Genomic DNA, 6685 nt, shown 5'->3' with positions numbered 1-6685 from the left:
ACTGGGGCAGGTCCCCTCTGCTCCCCCAGGGTATCGTTTGCATGGATTGACCTGCATGGGCGCTTTCATCCATGGCTGAAGAACAGAGGTGCTTGTGCTGTTATTTTGTGATTGGAAGACAGGCGAAGAGACTGAGGCAGTGGAAGGGATGGTGTGTGATCTGTGTTCCACCCTGACATGGGGCCTTGTGTCCTGGCAGACGAATGGAAGGGTTAGGGTCAGAAACAGAAAGGGCCGTTTCCCCAGAAGGCTCAGTGAGACTCAGAGCACGAGAAGTGAGCTTAGAGGCTCGGCATATCTGCCCCAGCTTCTGCACGACATCGGGAATTGCCAGGTGCACCAGGAGACAGCAGCCTCCACGGCCATCAGCATCCTTCTGAGGGACATTGACAACGTGGGCCACGGCGAGGCTCCAGGAAGCAAGTTCAAGGTTACTGGACGTTGACCAAGGGGAACATTGACAAAGAAGACTCAGTGTGGGTGCGTGCAGTGTGGTCCTGCAGGGTCTCCTAGAGACTCTTAGTAGGGTCTTTGGGGGGCTAGGGCACTATAAGGGATTCTCTGTCACATGAAGTTTCAAGAAGAGGAACTTTGGACCATTGTTACTTAGTTGTGACACAGAGTGGAGTGGCCTGGTTATACTGGAGTTCCTCTTACACCAGCCGAACCCTGCCTGAGATGCTGATAGACAAAAATGCCTCTGATCCCAGGACAGGAAAGGAGCCCTTGGTCCTGCTTAGAGAAAGTCCAGTAGTTCATGGGTGCAATCTCCTTCTTCCCCACCCAAGTCAAGGCCATGATTCTACAGGACTGGAAACTTTGTCCCAAACTCGGCTTGGGAAAGGGCAGAGTTTTCAGGGGCTGCATTATCCAATCAGGAGAAGAAAGGGGGAAGCCTACCCTTGTCTTATGAACTTGAGGGTAAAATGAGGCGGAAGGAAGGGGATGAGATTTGCTCAGAGCCTCCCAGCTGGAAACGGTGACCTGAACCTTCCAGGGCTGGTTTATGGGACAGCGGGGAAAGATACAGATGGAGATTTGTTTCAAAAAGAAAAGGTCATCTTCGCAGGCTGCAGAAGAGTCAGGGTGTATAACCAAAGTTGTTCTGATGTCATTCTCCCCTTCTTCCTCCGCCATCCACCTGCCAAAGTGCCGACTCCTTCCTTCCTGCCTGTGATTAATCCTAGTTTGTTCAGGATGCATTCACTGAGTCCTGAAGCTGTTGAGTGGCAGATTTGGCCACTTGCATAAGCTGAGTTTTCCAGAAGTTAAGGGAAAGGGGCAATGTCCTCCATACCTGCCAGTATGGTATGCGACCCAGGGTGACACCACTCAGAGCAGTTACTAAGCAGATGTGACAGAAAGAGCTGCAGCAAGAATACGGTTTGATAGGTGCCATTTAGATGGAGTGGCCCTGTCTCGAGCCATTGCCCGGTTGACAGATACTGGGCCTCTGGGGGTGTTCTGTTCGGAGAGTCAAACAGAACAGCGGATGCAGTTTTGCAGAGTGAAGTTGGTCACATCCACACCCAGCACACCGTCGCACCCGTTTACTGAGGTGTGCAATGAGCCTGGCTCTGGGTCAGGCCTGCTGCACCAACCTGACCCACGTTTGTTTTTTTTTAATTGAAGTAGAGTTGATTTACAATGTTGTGTTAATTTCTGCTCTATAGCAAAGTGATTCAGTTATATGTATATTTTTTCTTTTAAAAATTCTTTTCATTATGGTTTATCACAGGATATTGAATATAGTTCCCTGTGCTCTACAGTAGGACCTTGTTGTTTATCTACTTTATATGTAATGGTTTTCATCTGCTAATCCCAACCTCCCACTCTGTCCTGCCCCACTCCCCCTCCCCCTTGGCAACAACAGGTCTGTTCTCTATGTCTGTGAGTCTATTTCTGTTTTTTAGGTAGGTTCATTTGGATCATATTTTAGATTCCACATATAAGTGATATCATATGGTATTTGTCTTTCTGTCTGACTTTCTTCACTTAGTATGATCATCTCTAAGTCCGTCCATGTTGCTGCAAATGGCAGTATTTCATTCTTTTTTTATGGCTGCGTATATTCCATTGTATGTATGTACCACATCTTCTTTATCTGTTCATCTGTTGATGGACATTTAGGTTGCTTCCATGACCTGGCTATTGTAAATAGTGCTGCAATGAACATTGGGGTGCATGTGTCTTTTTGAATTATGGTTTTCTTAGGGTATATGCCCAGTAGTGGGATTGCTGGGTCATATGCTAATTCTATTTTTAGTTTTCGGAGGAACCTCCATGCTGTTCTCCATAGAGGCTGCACCAACTTACATTCCCACCACCAAGGTAGGAGCGTTCCCTTTCCTCCACACCCTCTCCAGCATTTGTTATTTGCAGACTTTTAAACGATGGCCATTCTGACCGGCATGAGGTGCTACCTCACTGTAGTTTTGATTTGCGTTTCTCTAATAATTAGTGATGCTGAGCATCTTTTCGTGTGCCGATTCGGCCCACCTCTTTTTGCAGGTGGGGATTTCGGGGCTCAGAGAAGTGGAGCGATGTGCCCAAAGTCACAGAGGAAAGTATCAGAATCTGGATGTAAAACCAGGTCTGTGCTCTTCCTCCTGGTGGAGTTGTGGGGAGGCATGGGCTCTAGGCTGTGTTCAGTGCCCCACTAGGAGCGTGCTCGCCTCTGGGCTTGGTGTGGACTCAGTGCCTGGCCTGGCACTGCTTGGCCTGCAGTCACTGCTCTGAGGTCCCCAGGCTCCCCCTCCTCCCGTGAGGCCCTAGGAGAGAAGCGGCATGTCCACGGGAGAGGCCCTTAGCTTTTCCAGCATATTTCCATCCCAGGAGAGGGAAGCCCTTCCCTCCGGAAGCCACAGCTGCATTTGAATTAAACGGATACCTAGACGGTCCATGGAACCGAAGCCACTCTTTCCTTGCTGTGTGATTTTTAAATGTCACCCAACCTTTATGCAGTTTTTCCCATGGAATAACCCTGAGAGATATGTGAGGATGATAACTGATTTTTGTTTTCCCCACAGGTGAATCAGCCCCAGCGTGGACCACCCCTGATATGATGAGAACTCTGGCCGGCTTCGCCAGCAGCCCAGCTGGCCGCTGTCTGGACCATCGCCCATGGCCAACGTTGTGTGCTGGGGACAACACATGAATCTGAATAAATTTTGAAGCCAAGACTCATGAGACAGGTATAAGTTCTATTTGCACGTACCTGGAAACATACAATGAGGCAGACAAGTGATTTTTGGGTAATCTGCCAATTTGCACGATTCATGCATTGATACGGATCACTGAGACCTGACAGGGTTGTAATTGACCAGAGCGCCGCAGCCTGGGCTGTCAAGATATTCACTGGTTTTCCCATTGAGCTCTGCTCCTTGGTAAGCGTCTGGGAAATCAAGTGATGACTGTTTATAACGACTGCTTGGTGATGACTTTGAGACCGCTAAAGTCAAACAGGACGGTTTAAAAAAATGGAATCTGCCCTTTGACCTCTGGAAAGCCCTAATCCTGGCCCAGTGCTGGAGTGACCATTGTAATGAACATTAGATGCAGGCCCCCTTTGTAAATCTCTGACTGGACAGGAATAGACCTTCCATTTGATCACTCTGACACGTCGTGGGAGAGGGTGTCCCACTCCTCAGCCTTTGTTTTGGTCATCAGAGTTGAGTTTTGGTTTGAGATGCATGTGACCAGCCTTCGTTGTTATGTGGATGTGGTTAGAAACATAATTCATACCAGACATAAAAAGGACAAAGCAGAAAGGGGATGTGGGGCTTGTCTCATGCAAACCCCTTCTTTTAAAGAAGAGGCAGGGAGCTCAGAGAGGGAAAGTGACTTCCTCAAAGCCACCCAGCTATTGAAACGACAGAGCTGGGACTAGAGCACAGATCCGATGGCCCCCGGCAGTGATGCTTTTCCTCTGCATCACACCGCTACTGTCCCACATGGACAGACATGGTCTTCTCCGGAGAGATGCTGGGAAGGAAACTCACTTTTCTTAGAACGCTATTTCCTAGGAAATGTGCTTAATGCTTTATCTACATTGGTTCATTTTATTCTCCCAATGCATCTGCCAGAGAGCGATCACCAGGAAGCCACTTTTGCACCGATGGAGAGGCTACCTACTGGTCTGTAAGACCACAAAGCCCAGGCCCTTTCTCCCAGGCTCTGGCCAAAGGTCTCTCCTTCCTTTTGCTTCTTCTTCCCTTGGCCTCTCTCACACTTTCAGGCATCCTCTGATAGCCTGAAATGGGAGGTTTTAAGTGGTGTAAGGTTTCCTTGGGTTAAGGGGTCACGGGTGGGTCACATCTTATGGGCAAGTCTGAACACGACAAATGTTATCTCAAAAGGGACCAACCAAGACTCCTCTGGGAAGTGGAGGTTGTGGTTTTCCAGGTGGCGGGTTTCTATCAGGCCCCCTGAAAAGTGGCAGTGGTATCCTGCCTCCAAGCCAGGCTCTCCTTCCGGCACAGCCTTCTGGAAGGAACGGGAAATGAAGGTGGCCCCGAAGGCCTGAGTATCCTCTGTGGCCATTGCACCCACGTGGCAGGTAATTGATGCCTACTTTTTTCTTTTTTTTTTTTTGTCTTTATTATTTTTCAGACTATAGAGCCTCTTGGTAACATCCAATTCATGCCCAGCTACCTAGACTTGGAATCTGGTTTCCCTCTAGGGAAAAATACCCCATGTCTCAGCCCATCTCGTTAACACTTTGCCAGGCTGTAGAGCTCTTGGTGTAGAAATGCCTTTTAAACAAGGATCGTGTCTTTTATTTCATGGATCTTCCCCCTCAAGTGCTTAATCCAGGGCTTTGAAGGCAGTAAATATTTTTGTACTTGACATTGGAATAGCAGAGGGGAAGGAAGGCTGGATGTGCACCTTCCAAGGGTTCAGGCTACACTCTGAGGAATCAAATTTTGGAAAGGATCTGGCAATATATATTAAAATGATATCACTTTTGGGAAACTATCGTATGGAAGCAAAGCTCCTGTTTATAAGGGTGTATGTAAAAGAACATTTATTGCAAAATTGCTTAGAGTGACATTCAAGATATTTAGAATGACTTGAAAATCCATCAGTAGGGTGCTGGTTTACAAAAGCATGGCTTATCCACACGGTGAGACGTTTTACAGCTTTTAAAAATAATAACTTGGATTTACATGTAATAACATGGAAAGGAGTCTATAATACACTGTGTAACAAAGAAACCAAGTTGCTGAGCCATGTCTATTATTCCACGTCTATACAACATATATACAGACTTTCAATTTACGATTTTACGACTTTACCGTGGTGTGAAAGTGATGCGCATTCAGTAGGAACCATTCTTTGAATGTTGCGTTTTGATCCTTTCCCGGGCTAGCGATAGGCAGGGAAACCCTCCCTCATGATGCTGGGCAGTGGCAGCGACCAGGTCTCCCCGTCAGCCCCGAGATCACAGTAAACAACCGACATACTTATAACCGTTCTGTACTCAGACAGCCGTTCTGTGTTTCACTTTCAGTTCAGTATGCAATACATTACATGGTGTATTTGACACTTTATTATAAAACAGGCCTTGGGTGAGATGATTTTGCCCAACCGTAGGCTAATGTAAGTGTTCTGAGCATGTTTAAGGTAGGCCGAGCTAAGCTGTGATGTTTGGGAGGGTTAAGTGTAATAAGCACATTTTCGACTTATGATATTTTCCATCTGGGAGGGTTTTATCAGGAGGTAACCCCATTGTAAGTCAAGGAAGATCTATTCATACGTTTGCATGAGAAACAAATGGAGGATACACAGCAAAATGTTAGTATCACTGTAGAGGGGTAATATTTTACATTTTAAAAAAATCTAGCAGAGGTTTATATTAAAGAAAAAAACCCTTTGGGAATGGAAGAAATAGATCAGGGTGGTTAACTGGTCCAGAAAGGAAACAGGTGGAATCAAGCACAGCTTTCTTTGCCGCCTCCATTCTCTGTGCACCTTCAGGTAGGGCCACCCCTGAAACTCCAGAGATCAGCCCTGCACTAGGGCAGGTCACAGTGTGTTATATGCCCCAAGAGGCATCAGTAATTAATGCTTTTGGGGGGCCAAGGCTGAGAAACTTCCCATCCATAAAAGTTTTGGAAGCTCACAAGAACTTTGGTATCTTGATAAAGAAGGTGTCCCCAGCCTTACCTGAATGGAGGCTACTATGCTTCTGGTCCAGGCCTTAAAGCCTCCAGGGTCTCCCTGTCCGTATCAATAGATAGCTCGTGCAGGGCCTTCCTGACTATAAGCCATTTATTATAGCTGTATTTAACCTATAAGAACCAATCCATATGACCTCTGATAGTACCTGAATCCATAACCATCTCCTCCTGGAAGATAGGTCATCAGGGTAGGGCTGTCTTTTCATCTTTTAGTCCAGAATGCCTGGCACAGTGCTTGGCTTACTGTAGTAGTTGTTGTATAAGGGCTAATGGAAGAAGATGTGTGTTAAGTTACTGCACCAGATAGACTGAGTTGATTTCTAGCTGGCTTTGGGGGGACTCAGGAGAGATTTTCCAGAAAAAGGCGAGCCTTTATGAAAGACTTGAAAAAGAGGAAAGAAGTGGCGTGTACAACTTCCACCAAGAAGAAAAAGCTGATTTTTGTTGTGATAGCATTTTAGAAAGAATATTTTAGTATCTTAAAGGGCTCTGCTACTGTGTCC

This window comes from Eubalaena glacialis, chromosome 11 (assembly GCF_028564815.1).
Source record: "Eubalaena glacialis isolate mEubGla1 chromosome 11, mEubGla1.1.hap2.+ XY, whole genome shotgun sequence".
NCBI lineage: Eukaryota > Metazoa > Chordata > Mammalia > Artiodactyla > Balaenidae > Eubalaena > Eubalaena glacialis.
The sequence above is the reverse complement of the archived record's forward strand: the minus strand, read 5'-3'. Positions refer to the sequence as shown.